The sequence below is a fragment of the Ziziphus jujuba genome, chromosome 3 (assembly GCF_031755915.1).
Source record: "Ziziphus jujuba cultivar Dongzao chromosome 3, ASM3175591v1".
Lineage (NCBI taxonomy): Eukaryota > Viridiplantae > Streptophyta > Magnoliopsida > Rosales > Rhamnaceae > Ziziphus > Ziziphus jujuba.
Genome location: NC_083381.1, coordinates 30139023 through 30157868, shown reverse-complemented (window position 1 = coordinate 30157868; position 18846 = coordinate 30139023).

The following is an 18846-nucleotide window of genomic DNA, read 5'->3' as shown; positions in this document are numbered from 1 at the left end:
TTCCGCCCAAGTCCCGCACAACCGACAACCCGCTGGAGTGCTGACCGAATACGGATGAAGACCGGGCCAATCAGTAGGGCTCAAACTAAGAGATTTAAGGTCAAAATTGCTGTCTTTATCCAGGAGGTAATTCATTCTTAAGAGGGCTTGTCCATACTCGAAGATCCAAGACATGTTCTAAGCATACAAGTGGTGGAAGCTAGTACGGGGCCTGGGTAACGGTGTTGGTACATTTTTAGAGTCCGGAAGCATGAAATGGTTCCAATGTTTGATGGATTCAATACATATGTATAAGAGGATATGGAATCAAGTCAAATCAGCTTCAAAGTCATCCAAAAAGGGATTGTACAGACAGTTAGTAAATTTGTTGGGTTTTGCTGTATTTTGTGTTGGCTTTACTGTATTGTGCGGAGTTGTCTTTTCTCTTTCCTCCAAGCAAAGGCAACGTGTGGGACTCCATAGTAAGCATATTTGGCATCCTACAAAGCATATAGACACTCATTTGGAGCTCAAAGTGGTCAAAGATTGGTCAAAGTCAACTTAGTCAAAAAGTTAGTATTTTAGTTTCCTAATTTGTTTCTACTTTTTGTTTTAGGAAATTACCATTACTTTTTGGTTTCTATTTATTTATTTGCTGGAAAAGTTTAGAAAATTTATTCTTTTATTATTTTGATTGTAAATCAATTAATTCCTAATTCAAAATAAAGGAAGTAATTAATCCAAATTTTAGTTTAAGAAAGGATGAATATTCGACCACTTTAGGAATCTTATTGCATGGCCGATTTTTCCTTTATTTTCTAGGGTTTATTGTGTAACTTTTCCAGCCTATTTAAAGGCTTGTTTTATCAATAATAATCAGTACATTAGTCATACAAAAAATTATTTGTGAGATTGAATTCTCTTTGTTCTTTTTGAACACCTAAAACACCATTAGAGAGTGAGTGTTTAAGTTTTGACTTATCAATAGGACATCCATCACCTATTGTGGCATCTTCATCATATACCAAGGTTTCTAATCACAGGTTGGTTAGGGGTTGAGATGACCATTAGAACTTGAATATAATTAGATCCGGACTAATATAATACGGGTTTAGAAGCAGGTCGTCCTAGGTTCATATCGTTTGGTATCAAAGCCAAATTTTGTTTAGGTTTGATCTATCTTTATTTATTTATTTTTTTTTATGTCAATCTACAATTGTAGCATTAGGTTAAGGTTTCTTCTATCATCATACACGTTTTGCATGTTTTTTTTTAAAAAAAAACTCATTCATTGTCGAAATTAAGTTTCCTTGTTTTATCGTATTTTTGCTTCCTAGTTTGTTGGTCGATTTTCATTATTGGTCTTGTTAATTTGGTTTATTGTTGATTTTTCTTTGCTGTTTTGGTCTTAATTGTATGCATCCATATATTAAAAAAAAAAAAATAAATAAGAGAGAGTTTTGAAAGCATACTGCATTAAAACCTAAAATTTATGCAATTTGCTTTTGTTTGAAAAGTGGTTTTGGGTTTGGTGAATTTGTGGCTTTAGAATTGCAATTTTTGGTGCTGATCCTTGCTATTGCAGTCATTTATGATCTTTGAGTAAAATTAAAAAAAAAGAAAAAAGAAGGGTTGTGGAATAAAAAAAAAAAAACTGCACCTTGTATTTTTTGTTGTTGGAGGCCACGGGTGTGGTGAGATTTTGCTATTGGAATTGCAATTTGGTTCCTAATTTTTGTTACTGGATCTGTGTTTGATATTCAGTGAAAAAAAAAACCAAAAAAAAAAAAGAAGAAGAAAACCAAATATAAAAAAAAAAAATGGGGTTTGTTGAATTTGGTGTTGAAATTAGTTGCTGGAAATTTCTTGGAGTTGCTGTTTTGTTGATTATTTATTCAATATTTGGAGTTTCTAGAGAGTTATTTTGTTGTTGGATATTTGAATTTTGGGTGCCTAAATTATTTGGATTAAAATTAGTTAAAGGATTTGATACAAAACTTGAATTACAAAAACAACAACCAACACTATTCTATATTTTTGTTCAATTTGATTCTTGTTGCTGTTTGAATTTCTTTTCCTAGAATTTTATTCTTGAACTTATAATCTATTACCACCTGGTCCAGTTCTTAAAAATTCCAAAATTTTCTCATTAATTTGTTTTATTTTGCCTAGAAAGCCGAAAACTGGGTTTTGTTGAATTCTTTCGGTATTGCTTACTTTTTGCTACTATTTTGTAGATAAGTTTAATTAAAACATACTTGTGATCTAATTGATGTTTTGTGGGTGTTTTAATTAGAACTTTGAGATAATTTTTTGAGTGGGAAAAAGGCAAGAGTGTGTGAGCTTAAAAGAGGGTAAAAGCCGATACCAGTCTGAAAACACGAGTGTCTAGACCTTGATTCAGTGAAACACATGAGGGAGTGAATTTGGTGAGGTCTTATTTTATTTTTGTATTATTTATACTAACATGGTATATTCAAGGGTGAGAAGAGGAGATCCACGTTTAAGAATTAATGAAGAAGAGTCCGTAGGATTCCATGGTGGTTCCCAAGCTACAGGGAGTGGTGAGCAAATGGACATGAGGGCTGTATTGGAGCAATTGCAGCAGATGAATGCTCGACTGGATCATATAGATCAAAGGATGGACAGGATAGAAACATCATAAGGAGGGCCAAGTATAAGGTTAGATGCTCATGGAGGTCGAGGTCGAGGAAGAGGAGGCCAAGGGCGACCAAGAGAGGAAGTCGAGGGAAGTAACTACGGAGATGACTTGGATGAGGGGTTTGATGAACTTTTTGAACCTCAAGAAAGGCCAATCCATGGGATAACAGCAAGGAATGAAGATGATGATATAGGGAATATCAATGTAACATTCCACTTTTCATGGGAAAAAGTGATCCAGAGGCATATTTAGAATAGGAGGAGAGAATGGAGATGATTTTTTATTGTCATAATTATTCGGAGGCCAAGAAGATGAAATTGGCAGCAATGGAGTTTGTTCATTATGCACTCCAATGGTGGACCAATGAGAAAAATACCCGAAGGAGAGTTGGTGATGACTTGATCACTACATGGTGACAACTGAAAGGAGCCATGAGGAAGCGATTCGTACCATCACACTATCATAGGTTGTTGCATCAAAGGCTTCAATCTTTATCTCAAGGAAATAGGTCTGTGGAGGATTATTATAAGGAGATGGAGATGCTTATGATGAGATTAAGCATGAATGAAGATAGAGAAGCAACCATGGCAAGGTTTCTTAGTGGTTTGAATCGTGAGATAGCCAATCAACTAGAATTGCAACAATATATGGAATTGAAGGAGATGTTACATGTGGCTATTAAATTAGAGCATCAATTTAAGAGGAGGGGTGTAAGCTCATGGTTTGGAGTGTTTCCAATAGTGGAATATCAAATCCAAGTGCTTGGAGAAGCAATCCCATCTATGATTCAAAGCCAAAATCAAAACTGGGAGAAGAAAGCACCAACTGGCCAAAAAGGGAGCCTAAAGCTGAATCTGTCCAAGCACATAACACTGAGGTAAAATCTGATCCTAAACCTTCAAGGTTAAGAGAAATTATTTGTTTTAAGTGCCAGGGATGAGGACGCATTACTAGCCAATGCCCGAATAGAAGAATCATGGTGTTGAAAGACAATGGTGAGTTGGAGTCCGATAATGATGAAGTTAAAATTAAGACCTTGCATGAAGAGGAAGGAATTGAGGATAAAGCCGAAACCCAAAAGGTTTCAAATTCTAGATTGAGCTTGGTAGCAAGGAGAATGTTGAGTGTTGACACAGATGAGGATCAAGGTCAAAGAGAAAACATCTTCCATACCCGATGTAAAATTCAAAGTAATGTATGTAGTATGATAATTGATAGTGGAAGTTATGGTAATGTAATCAGCAACGTGGTAGTTGATAAAATAGGATTAACAACCATTAAATATCCCGAACCATATAGATTACAATGGCTTAATGATAATGGTGAGATAAAAGTAAATAAACAAGCCAAAGTAAAATTCAGCATTGACACATATGTGGATGTTGTATTGTGTGATGTTGTTCCTATGCATGTGGGTCATATTTGGTTGAGTAGGCCATGGAAATTTGATAGAGATGCTATCCATTATGGTAGAGAGAATAGCATTGTATTTAAATTTAAAGGGAAAAAGTTTAAACTGGAGCCATTAACTTCAAAGGAAGTATTTAGCAATCAACTTCAAATGCAACAAAGGAAGAAAGCCGAGAGGCTCAAAGAGAAGGCTAGTATGGCACCAACTGTTCCACCATCCATTCAAAAGGAGAAAGGTGAGCTTGCTGTCCAAGGTAATTCCCCTAAAACCCAGGTTGAGTGGAAAATTTTTGACAAACCCAAGAGGGAGAAAGTGAGAGATAAAGCCGAGTATGAGAAAACAAATGCAAACCATGAGTGGGAAAGAAAAAGAAAGGAAAGAGAAGAAAAAAAAAATTATCTTAGCTTTGGTGATGTTAATAAAGTAATTATGAATAAAAAATCATTGCTGGTCATGAATTTTAAAGATACCTATTTAAAGATGATTTTGTTGCATAGAACTTTATCTGCATTTTTGAAAGCTTTACTTATTGGAAATTTGCAAATTTGGGAGAGATTATTTGCTAATATTAAAAAGTATGATGAAATTGTATTTATAGTATTTGCTATGATAGTGTTTCACCCAGGAGGTAGGTTTTGGTTTCAACCAAGGAAGGAGAGGTTTCCCCAAAAAAGAAAGTCCAAGCTTCTGTCGCGAGGATCTTTTCAAGTTTTGGAAAGGATCAATGAAAACGCCTACAAGCTTGATTTATCAGGTGAGTACAATATGAGTGCTACATTTAATGTTGCTGTTTTATCTCCTTTTGCTGCAGGTGATGATCTAGATTTGAGGAAAATCCTTTTCAAGAGGAGGGGAATGATGTGATTCCATTTGAGTCCGCACAACCGACAACCTGCTGGAGTGCTGACCCAATACGGATGAAGACTAGGCTGATCACTATGGCTCAAACTAAGAGATTTAAGGTCAAAATTTCTGCCTTTATCTAGGAGGTAATTCATTCTCAAGAGGACTTGTCCATACTCGAAGATCCAAAACATGTTCTGAGCATACAAGTGGTGGAAGCCAGTACGGGCCCGGGTAATGGTTTTGGTACATTTTTGGAGTCCGAGAAGCATGAAATGGTTCCAATGTTTCATGTATTCAATACATATGTCTAAGAGGACATAGAATCAAGTCAAATCAGCTTCAAAGTCATCCAAAAATGGGTTGTACAGACAGTTAGTAAATTTGACAGGTTTTGCTGTATTTTGTGATGACTTTACTGTATTGTGCTGAGTTGGCTTTTTCTCTTTCCTCCTAGCAAGGAAAACATGTGGGACTCCATAATAAGCATATTTGGCATCCTACAAAGCATATAGACGCTGATTTTGAGCTCAAAGTGGTCAAATATTTATCAAAGTCAACTTAGTCAAAAAGCTAGTATTTTAATTTCCTAATTTGTTTCTACTTTTTGTTTTAGGAAATTACCATTGCTTTTTGGTTTCTATTTATTTATTTGCTGACAAATAAGTTTAGGAAAGTTATTATATTATTATTTTGATTGTAAGTCAATTAATTCCTAATTCAAAATAAAGGAAGTAATTAATCCAAATTTTAGTTTAGGAAAGGATGAAAATTTGGCCACTTTAAGAGTCTTATTTCATGGCCGGATTTTCCTTTATTTTATAGGGTTTATTTTGTGACTTTTCCAGCCTATTTAAAGGCTTATTTTATCAATAATAATTAGTACATTATTCATATAGAAAATTATTTGTGAGATTGAAATCTCTTTGTTCTTTTTGAACACCTAAAACACCATTAGAGAGTGTGTTTTAGTTTTTACTTATCAATAGGACATCCATCACCTATTGTGGCATCTTCATCATATACCAAGATTTCTAATCATAGGTTGGTTAGGGGTTGAGGTGACCATTAGAATTTGAACATAATTAGATTTGGGCTAATATAATACGGGTTTAGGAGCAGGTCGTCCTAGGCTCGTATCACTAAGTGGATTGAGTTCATTGAAACATTTTCTTATATCATCCACTACGGAAAAAGTAAGGAAAATGTGGTCGCCGATGCATTGTCCCAAAGGTATGTACTATTTTCTACCTTAGATGCTAGATTGCTTGGATTTGAACAATTGAAAGAACTTTATAAGCATGATAGTGACTTTGAAGAAATATTTAGAACCTGGATAAAACATGGTTTTAATAAATTTTACTTCTTTGAGGGGTATTTGTTTAGGAAAAATAAACTTTGTGTGCCTAATTGTAGCATTAGGGAATTGTTAATGAGGGAAGGTCATGGTGATGGTTTTAATGGGTTATTTTGGTGTTTTAAAAATTTAATCTTGCTGCAAGAACATTTTTATTGGCCTAACATTAAGAGAGATGTGGAAAGAATATGTGAAAGATGCTTGAAGTGCTGAAAAGCTAAGTCCAAATTGAAGCCGCATGGTTTGTATCATCCTTTGCTAATTTCTATTTTTCCTTAGGTCGATTTGTCTATTAATTTTATTCTTGGTTTACCTAGGTCAATGATAGGTAAGGATTCAATTTTTGTTGTTGTGGATAGATTTTAAAAGATGACATATTTTATTGCATGTAATAAAATTGATGATGCATCTAATGTTGCTAACTTATTTTTTAAAGAATTTGTAAGGTTTCATGGTACACCTAGAACAATTGTTTCGGATAGGGATGCTAAGTTCTTAAGTTATTTTTGGAAAATTTTGTGGGCTAAGGTAGGAACTAGAGTTTTATTTTTAACTACTTGTCATCCATAAACTAATGGACAAACCGAAGTAGTAAATAAAACTTTGTATGCATTGTTAAGGGCTTTAATTAGTAGAAATTTAAGAACATGGGGAGAATGTTTGCCACATGTTGAATTTGCTTATAATAGGTCTTTGCATTTAGCTACTAAATATACACCATTTGAGATTGTTTATGGTTTTAATCTTTTAACTCCATTAGATTTAACACATTTACCTTTAAATGAACGTGCTAATCTAGATGGAAAGCAAAAAGTTGATTTGGAGATGGACCTTTTCAAATTTTGGAGTGGATTAATAAGAATGCTTATAAGCTAGACTTACTGGGTGAATATAATGCTAGTGCTACATTTAATGTTGCTAACTTATCTCCTTTTACTGCAGGTGATGATTTTGATTTGAGGGCAAATCCTTTTCAAGAAGAGGGGAATGATGAGAATCCGTTCGTACGCGCACAACCGACAACCTGCTGGGGTACAGATCCAATACAAATGAAGACTGGGCCAATCACTAGGGCTCAAGCCAAGAGATTTAAAGAAAACCTGGTTTTCTTTATACAGGGAGTTATTAATTCTCAAAAGCATTTGTCCATACCCGAAGATACAAAACCTGTTTTGAGCATCCAAGTGGTGGAAACCGTTACGGACTCGGATAGCTATTTTAGTGCAAATATGGACTCTAGGCAGCACGGACTTGGTTCAACACTTCATGAATTCAATAAATATCATTAAGAGGTTATGGAATCAAGACAAGGAAGAATCAAAAACATCCAAAATGGTGATTTGCACATGGAAGTTTTCTTTGGCCGAAAATGTTGCTTTTGTTGCTTGCTTTACGGTATTTTGTTATGTTGGCATTTTCTCTTTGTTCCAAGCAAGGGAAATGTGTGGGAATCATCATTAATCTTATTTGGAATCCTACATGGCATATGGGAGCTAATTCGGAGCCTTTTACAAGCTGGAAATTGGTCAAAGATACATCTGTAGTCAAACTAGTCAACTAGTTTTCTAATTTGATTTTGACTTTTTGTTTTAGGAAACTAGCTTTTATTTTGGTTTTGTTTGTTTATTTTTCGGGACAAATTAGTTAAGCAAAGTCATTATTTTATTATATCCATTGTAAATTAATTAATTTCCAATTCAAAATAAAAGAATTAATTAATTTCCAATTCAAAATAAAAGAATTAATTAATCAAAATTAGATTAGGAAATGAATGGAATTTCAGCCACATTAGAAATCTAGCATGCATGGCCGGTTTTGTCTTAGTTTTGTGGGGTTTATTGCTTTGTGAATTTTACCTTTTTCAATGTGAATACACCTTGAAAAGTTTTATAGAAATTGACTTGTGAGAAAATAATTATCTTTGTTCTTTTTGATCACCTAAAGCACCATTAGAGAGTGAGTGTTTTAGTTTTACTTATCAATAGGATTTCCATCACCTATTGTGGTATCTGTATTATATACTAAGGTTTCTAATCACAGGTTGATTAGGGGTTGAGGTTTCCATATGTACTTGAACTTAATTTTTCAATCTGGGCTAATATAATACGGGTTTAGGAGCATATTATCCTAGGTTCCAATCACTCTACATCCTTTCCTCCAGTACCTTCTCCATATTGGCCAACGAAACAACAGTCACAGTTGTACTTTGGGTCACATCAAAATTCGCAGCTCCTAATCATCATGCCTAGTCTACTATATATCTAGTAGTGATTGTACCTCCCAAGGCTTAGGTCAATTAGAATATAAGATTTTTGATACTTGACCTACTATCGGAACTCTTAATCGAGTCCTCTCGAGAACTGCATGTACCCCATCTTAGGATCGTAGCGAATTCTGGAAAAACAAACAAGAGTTTAGAAAGAATGACACTTTAACACAATCAAACAAAAGAATAGACATGGATAGGATGCACACCAATGCACAGTCTTTTAAGGATATAAAAACCTAGAGCTCTGATGCCACTGTATCAAAACCTACACAAGATTCCTTATAGGAACCTAAGCCAAGCCCAGATTGAGAAAACCCTACGGAAGCTTCCTGAAAAAAAATCCTACTGCATCTTCTTTAAAGGTTGGATATGCCACAAAATTCTATGCACAAAAAACAAACTTCAATAAAGTATCACCTTATTGCTCTTACCTTACTACAAAAGATTTTCATAAAAGGGTAGCACTTCAAAATAAAATAACCACAAAAATAAGAACAATAATAAATAATAAATACTTAATGCAGTAGAATCAAAGCATACTAGGGTTCACACCAAGTATAAAATTTAATACTCTTGTCTTGGAACACAACAATGGACAGCTCGTACCTTGGTCGCTCAACATCTACTAACATGTGGACCTAAGGGAACAAATTTAAAAATTAAAACAAATAATAAGGTGTTAATTATCCCAATGAGTGGCACCCAACTACTAGATAAAATATAATATTATGAAATAAGGACTATTAGTTAGAAATAAATATATAAATAAAACCATAAAAATTGTACTATCATAAATGCCAAAATTTTCATAAAGTACCACTAGTTTAGTACATTTTTCCAAACCCATAAAATTCCATATTTTCTTTTAAACACTTTTCATAAATGTAACAATTTTATAAATTCAATTTTTACCAAAATAAATCCAATTCATAAATATTTAAATACACAAATATAATTTTATGCACAACAAATTTATTATAAATATTTCTCTAAAACCATAAAATCATTTTTTATGCAACAATTATATTTAAACCACATAAATTGACATAATATCAGGGTCGGGGTCGTTACGAAATGACAAGTAATTAAATAACAAATTTTCTTAAATTTAAACATATACAATATTTTTAGAAATTTAAATAACACAAATATATAATTATAATGGCCAGAAAATAAATTTTGAAAATGCACCAATCACCTAAAATACTTGAGTCACTTGGGATCCTCCACAGGATTGATCCCACAATTCACATGAGTGCCTAAAATATCATAAAAATACAAAACTGATTAAAACAATATTTTAATCAAGTATAATATGCATAGCTTACCATGAAAAGCTAACATGAACTTTGCACAAAATATACAAATTATATACCCAAATGAAGCTCACAATATAAGGGTTACAGATTGGGTGGTGGTGATCAAGATCTAACTGGGAAGCTTGGGTACTAACTGTCCATAGATCTCCCAATCTTGCAAAACTTGAATGAAATGGACCTTCAATTTGGATTTAAGGAGATGATAATAGGTGGGAAAGGTGGTGGACATGCTAGAAAGTCACCGAATCAAGTAAACCAGCGAGCCACCACCATTGTCGAAAAACATCTCTGGCATCAGTGCATCCCATGGCCATCGACCCTCAAACTTGATGGGAAGGATGGTTGAAGGGTGGGCTACATGATGTTGTGGATTGTAAGAACACTGGGGGGCCATATTGGGAGAAATTAGTTGGCAAAGCAGGCGGTGCCATTGTAGGAAATCTGGCTGATCCCTGCGAGTCGCCAGCTTGCTGGCAGTGAAACTTGGCTAGCTAATTGGTCACAAGGCAGGCTACGCTATGGCCCAATGTGTATACACCACCAATGATAAGAGAATGACAAACGGCATTTGGCCAGTTTCCACTTTCCACTATCTCTCTTTCCTCCTCTTCTAACCCCTTCTCCACCAACAAAGCCTCCTGTTCGTGCCACTGTGCACTCACAAGATTGGCTAATAGCTTAACATGTGGCACATTGTTGGTAGACACTATGCATACATTCTTCACACACACCCATATTCATATCCAATAAACGCTGTCTTGGAAAAATTTACCAAACTTCAAAGGTTTGTAACTTTTCAACCATAAATCCAAATTAAGCATTCCACTAGTATATGATGAGTACTTTACAATTTTCTACAAGTCAAAACCAAACTTTACAAAAATAAAAAGTCAACTACGATATTGCTTGGACAGTTCAAATCGCGAATTTTTTCGTCTTTAACTTTCAAAATACACCCTTATTTTCAACATGCTACTAGTCCATGAACTTGGGCTGAAGCGTATTTCACCATGGTATCTCGGTGAATGCAAGATTCTATCCATTGCAAAAAATCAACTGTTGGGCACACTTGATCAACCTTGGTCAATGCATGAAAAATTTTGGTGTGTTTTGGGACGTGTTGTTACATTAAGTGTGATTTGCTGATGAATATAAATAAGCCCCTTTAACTCTTTGATTTGGAAGGGTAAAAATAATTTATTAGAGTCTATTAGGCATAAGTTGATGTTAAGGCTAAGGGTGAATAAGGAGAAAATGAGAAACCACAATAAGGAGACAAGTCCAATACCTCCCTAGAACCCATAGTTATGGTAATATCACTTTTATTTCATTTTTATATATATTCATATAATCAATAAAATAACTACTACAATATGGTTCATTTATGCAAGTAAGATGTTCTAAAAGTCCACATATAGCAACTGGGTCCTCGTTTTTAAGAATTTCATTCTTTGTTTCTTGGTGCAATGAATTTTGATTTGAAATGCATTGTTTACTTGCGCAAGATAATTTGAATTTCTTGTATTGTTTATGTGTCCAAGTAACTTTGCTGTTGCTGATTGAACTTTGTAATGGATTTTGTATTTATATATATATATATAAATAGATATATATAAATAGATATATTTTACTTTGGGATTTAACTTCGTTGAATTTATGTTGTTGTTGATTTAACTTGGTAATGGTTTGATACGAACCTATGTCGACTTACTCCTAAACCCGTATTATATGAGTCTGGATCACTATTAAGTTCAGATTTTAGTGGAAACCTTAACCCCTAATCAACTTGTGATTAGAAGTCTTGGTATAGAATGAAGATGCCACAATAGGTGATGGTTATTCTATTGATAAGTCAAGACTAAAACATCCACTTTCTAATGGTATTTTAGGTGTTCAAAGAGAACTAAGAGAATTATTTTCTCATAAATAATTTTCTTTATGAACAAAGTGGTGAATATTATTGAGAAATAAGCCTTTAAATAGGCTGGAATGACAAACATAAAACCGTAAAGAACTAGGGCAAAATTCGGCCATAGTGATAAAATTCATGATGTCGCCGAAATTCACAACTTTCCTAAACTAATTTGGATTAATTAATTCCCTTATTTTGAATTAGGAATTAATTAATTTACAATTTAAATAAGAAAGTAATAATTTTTCTAATTTAATTTTTCCAGCAAATAAATAAATAAAAACCAAAATTAAAGCTAATTTCCTAAAACAGAAAGTCAAATTCAAATTATGAAACTAGTTAACTAGTTTCATAACTAAGCTAACTTTGACCAATCTCAAGCTTGTTTAGGCTCCAAATAGCTCCCATATGCCATGTAGAATATCAAATAGGATTAATATTGATTCTCATACGTTGCCCTTGATTGGAATAAGTCAAACTTGCTTAATCAACAAATGAAGTCAAAGTCAGCACCTAAATTGATGATTTTCGGCCCTTATGAAGCTTCATGTGCACATGCCTCATTTGAATGGCTTAGCTTCGGTCTTGACATTATTTCATGACCTCTTGGTGATACCAATTGAGTTCATAAAGTGTTGAACCCATCCCTTGCTGCTCGAAGTCCTTAAAGGCACTAAAACAGCTACCCAAGTCCATTTCAACCTTCACCATTTGGATGCACAGAATAAGCTTTTGTTCTTTGGGTATTGTCATGCTCTCTTGAGTTTGAATCACTCCTTGGATGAATCTAATCAGATTGTCCTTAAATATTTTAACTTGTGCCCTAGTGATTGGCCCAATTTTCAATTGTATAAGATCCGCACCCCAGCGGGTTGTCGTTTGTACGGGCACAGGTGGGTGGATTCTCATCATGGTTTTTGTACATTTTTTATTGAATGGAAGATTTAAATTGGTCGTTGTTAGTGGTAGTATTTTCACCTTTAATTTAATATTGTTTTAAAAAGTGACAAATTGTATATTTACTAGCTACTTCAAATATTTCATGTAAAAATTGAAGTTGATTTATCATCTTTTTCTGATATTTCATGTAAATGCAAGTATACTTATCGGCTACTTCTTAAATTAAATAGAAAACATTGTATTGAATAACTTGTTTCTTAGTTCATGTAACCATATCTGTTATTTTTATTGTTGCTATATTCAAGGAGACACAGCCTGGAGCCAGTCAACTGCAACCATCTGAAATGGAAGGCAGAGGCACACAACATACAACCACTCAACCACTACCATATGAAGTAGAAGTAGGAGGAAGAGGAAAAGAAAGGGTAAAAGGCAAAACCAAGGTAGGAAAAGGCACTTTAAAGATAGCAACCAAAACTAAGATAGGTATAGGCATTTCAAAGCCATCAGCCACTTAGCCACTACCATTTGCAAGTACTTCCCCATATAGAGACATATTCATGTCACATCTAACTTAAAAATGAGAGTGGTTATGTTATATACTTTTGTGAATGTAGAATAGGGTATGATAATATGTTGTCTCGTTGAATACCTTACTTTCTATGATGTTTTTATACTTATTTAGCAGTTGTATGGACATTTTGACCTAGTGTTATATGTCATGGCAAGAAGAAAAAAATTTTCTTATTGCATTATGTAACAGTCTGTTTTAACTTAGGACCTAGAGTTGTAAAACAAATGTATTAATCTTTGGTATTGATCTTTCTATGATTTAGAAACTAGCAAATGTATTCAGTATTAACAACATGTCAAGTACTAGCATTTGGTCTTTAATATTGAACTTTAAACTATCTTGTTAGGGACTAAAAGATGCTTGTTAATTCATTTTAAGCTAATGTATTCAAACATCTTTTCTATTATGTAAATTATTCCATTACATTTCCAACTTTTCATCCATCATACTTATAATTGTAGGCCAATTCAATATGAAACCATTACCAAATATAACATAAAACACAAAACCATCCATCATAGATTCCTTACAACATAGTTTTTAAAACCACTTTGAACCTAAACCCACACAAATATACAATCACTATTAATTTAAATATAAATAACCTTTCATTATTTTACTTTGACATCTACGTCCACAACAATTCCATACATTCAACATAAACAATATTATAAATACTAGTAAAACAATATATAACTTTCTAATTTTGTATACATAGTTGTTTAGTTTGCCCTCAAGTTTGACACACTTCTTTTTCATGTGCTTCGGAAGAGACATCCATTTTTCTAACTCTACTTTACAATCTTCTATCTTTAGCTTGTCATATGTCTCTTATTGCTTATATGATTCAACTTCATCCTCTAATTATTATATTTTCAATTTTAAGTGATCAACCACATCCTTGGTACTTTTTGATATAGGTGCATAAATCCATTTTAAAAAATTGCATCTTCTAGCATCCTAAAATAAATTAGCATATTATTTGTGAAAAAAAGAGAAAAAAAAGTTTTTAATCATTAACATGTTCATTAGTTTGTGCTTATGAAGTGGCCCAAAATCCACACATCCTTGCATTATTAAATAAAATGCAAATTCATAAATGTAAGCATATGAATTGCACAAAAAATGGCACTTTTTATCCTTGTAATAACTTCACATAACAAGTTGTTTCATCTACGATTGTCTTAACCTATCTTCTTTAGGGAAAAGTTTGAATTATCTATTAAATCTCAACATACATATTTACAACTTGTTTTGCCTACTCTAATTTTGTTTCTTCTTCTTTTGCATACCTTTCTTCTCTTGTGTTGCATGAATTTAGTGGTTAGCTATATTGAGTACGATGCATTTTATGCAGATTCATGAAACAAAATGAAATTGAAAGCTTTTGTTTCGTTCTCCACATTTGGCTGCATATTGGATATGTCTTGTGCTCAAGGTGCAACTTTTCAAATGTGTCATATTTCTAGGTTACAATGATGGTGAAGACTATCCTTTTCAGCCTCTAGCTATTGGAAGTTGATGAAATGATTATATATGTTAACAAGATTTATCCAAACACTATAATTTTCAAGGGGTTTGTTTTGATGTTTTGAACAGCTTCTAGTTTTTCCTTCTATGTCATTCCTTTCTTTCTCTTAAAAAGGTTCCATTAAACACATCTATGTACTTTGCATATTATTAGTATAAAAATACAAAATTGTAGGATATTAATCAAATATATTTCTTTATCAATGAAAGTGAATTGAACTTTAACTGGAAAGTAAAAAGGCCATCTTTTTTTTTTTTTTTTTTCAATTGTGATTGTATTATATTGACATGTGGTAATGTTGGTGGTTGAGCAGGGCAACATCTTCCTGTCTCAATTGTTTTTAGCTTTCAGTTGAATCGTTATCAATTTATTCAAATCATAGCAATGTAGAAAAGAAATGAGTAAAGCCAAATCACACTAAATTAAAAAAATATTTCTAAAGATTAAATATAACAGAAGGGCTTCAAGATTCAATGGGTGTGCAGATTTATTAGTGAATTGATAAAATTAATACGAGCTAAAGTCCTAAATTAGATATAAACAAAAAACTTTCAATTAGAAATAAATATAAAATTGCTACATTATGAGGTAAGCTAGCTATCAATTCACCTTTGCATAACGGCTCACATGAAAAAAAATAATAAAAAGGAAAATAAAATTGGAACGCAAATAAAATATGGATAACATAGACATATTAATATATTATAATTTGGATTCATAATTGTTTTACAGAATGAAATTGAAAACTCATTAATTTGTTTTTTTTTTTTTTTTAGTATTACTATATCTAATTTCCTTAAACTAAACTGCACATAAATTTGGATATCATTTTTATACGAGAAGAAAATTGAAGATATATATAACCAAAAAAAAAAAGCATGAGAGAGAGAAATTACCAAGAAATTTTAAAATTTTTCTGCAGAAACTGTTCATTGTACTAGAAGATTCTCATTTGTTCTTAATTATTTCCATCGGGATAGTCAACAAAAATCTTTAGGGTAAATGGGGGAGAAAAAAATGAGAGTCTGGTATTTATATCTTTCATCCAAAAAATTCTATAGAAGTTTAGTATGTGGTAAAGTTTAAAAATGCCATTTTGCAATATTTAAAGAACTTGCTGAATATGTGTTAGATGTTCCAACTTAGAATTGTCAGATGAGTATATCATCAAAATAGACCACCACAAACTTGCTAATGACAGGTTTTAGGATATGATTCATGAATTTAAAAAAAATGCTTAATGCATTATACAAACCAAATCGCATTACTTACGATTCATATAGGCCTTCTTGAGTTTTGAATTCTATTTTCTATCATCTCCAGGTCTAATCCTCATTTGATGATAGCCACTCCTCAAATCTAACTTTGAAAACACTACTGCACCACCAAGCTCGTCTAGCATATCCTCAACTTTGGGAATAGGAAATTTGTATTTCACTTTGATCTTTTAAGTTGACCTTACTATAAACATGCTTTTTCTATGAACCATCTCTCTCGGGCACAATTAGAGCATGCACGCACAAAGACTCAAGCTAGTCATTATAAGATGTTTCTACAATAAATTTTCCATAATTCCTTTTGTTGTGCCAGCTCCAATTGTGCTCAAGAAAGATGTTGAGGCACAACACAAGGACTCTAGCAGATTCTTCAATGATGCACTAAGGATTAGGTCAACTTGATGTTGGCTATCCCTCATGGAGGTATTGTATCTAGTAAGTCCTTTTTAAGCAATTGATTTAAATTGATCAAGTCATTTTTGGACTGCTTTTGGTGTGGTTTATTGTTTTAAGGGGTGATTGTCCATTAATTTTTGGGTTTGAGAAAAAAAATATTATGGTTTGGTTTCATACTCGAATTTGTTGTTAGAAATGGTGAGTAATATTGGTTTTAGAGAATTAGCTAGGAGTTGTGTGAAAGCGAAGCTAGATATTATGCAAAACTAACAAGCAAATAGAATAGAAATTAGTTGATAAAAACAGCAAGTGCATAGGTCGTTTAAGCAATAAAGTGATGGAGGAGAGTATCGTTCCCATGAGGATTAATTTAGACTTAAACAACTAATTACCATAATAATTGCAACCCAACTTTACTTAGGCAAATAAATTAAATGGAAATTAAACTAAATACTAAATACTAAACTAATTCTAATTATAAATAATTAGAGACAATTAGAGAGAATAGACACATACAACAATGACTAGGATAGGGAAAATCTATGATAATGATCTCTAGGGCCTTGATTTCCTCTTTGCTTTTAAGCTAATTACGAGATTATTTACTATTTCTAGTCCAATTGTTAATCAAGGGCCATTAATCCTCTATGACCACCTTTCTCATGGTTAAGTTAGAACGTATAAGCAACTAATTATAGCTTCTACCTTAAACTAATAACTGGAAATCCCTTCCTAATTAGCTTAATTACCCATGCATTTGCTTGGTCCTTTTTGATAACCCAAGGTTTAATTAGTCTCTCAATTTAATTAAGCCTTACATTGTTATTACCTAAGCCTCAATGACTCTCCTAAGCTCAAATGGTGCCTAAGTTGTGTTTTCATAAAGTTCAATTTACTAAATAAATCTCACACAAGACTTAATTTATAAACCTAAGCAATACCCTTTCCCAATTAATCAAGCATACTAAAGCAATAGTTCCAAGGAAAATTCAACCAACAGGAGGAATAAATCAACTTAATAATTCAAACATCATTACATATAGATTCCATCAAGATCCTAGATAGAAGTTCTAGCTAAGCATGTTCATATTAGAATCCAAATCCAAAATCAAAGAGGAACTCACTAAGAAAAGCATGATTTCATACATAATTCTCAACAAAATCCTTAAATACAAATTTAGAAGTAAGCAAATGTAGAGAAAACTAAGTTTAAAAGAATCTTGATGCTTAAATCACTCGAAATCTGCAATTTCCTTCAATTCCTAAACTTTCTATCTCAAATTTGTGTTTGTGTTTCTTAATTTAAGAAAGTATAAAACCCTACTAGAAAAGGCAAATCAAGCCTTTATAATTACATTAAAGGACTAAAGAATGCCAGATAATCATTTCATTAAACTAGGCATGTCGGCATGCATGGTGTAGGTATGTCGGCATGCGCGGCTTGCGTAGGTATGTCAGCAGGCTTGAAATTTAAATAGGCATGGTGGTGGCATAAAACAAGGCATGTTAGCATGCATGCATGGGCATAGCCATGCCCAAGTCTTTACCTTGCATGTGTGCACCTAAATTAGAGCATAACATGTGGACATTCTAAGTATGGCGTGATGACATGCTTGGGGTACGGCCTTGCCTTAAGCTCTCCCTTGCTAAGTTGAGGGTGAAGCTTCAATTTAGGCTTGTTCACTGTGATTTTCTTTAATAAATCACCTACAATTCAAAATGAGGCAAACCTATAAAATACACACAAAACTTATTAAAATAACATTAAGGCTGAGCTTTTCACAAATTATTATGTTTAAAAATTCTAAATTAGTGGGTATAAACTTCATTTATTAGTGTATTCTTTTTGTAACAAGTTTAAACAGTGTTTGTTGTTGCTTTAGGATCTGGAATGGTTATGCTGGGTAGAAGAACAATTTTCTTGTTATTATATTTAAAAAAATAAATGTTTGCCTTCTCAACGTGAATGACTCTGCTGTTAAATTGCCATTGTCTACCAAGTAAGATGTGATAAGCATCAAAATCAATCACATCACATATTATTTCATTTACATAGTGTTTTCCCAAACTAAATGGCACTGTGCACATTTCTTTGACCTTTGCTTCACAATCTTTCTTTATCCATCCAATAAAATAGGGGTTTGGACGTTCCTATTAGCAATATAACTTAAATTGATGTGTTTCTTATCTATTAGTTATTAGTTTTTCACATTCATATCAGTAGATAGGAAGGCTATTAGTATACTGGCATAATCTGTTTCATATACTTATCTTGTAAGCTGTATATATATGTTACTTCTGTATCAATACGAATCAAGCTAGTTACCCAACTTTCTCACTTTCTCTACATGGTATCAGAGTTGTTTATACTCTAACGAGTTTTTTTTTTTTTTTTTTTTTTTTTTTTTTTTTTTTT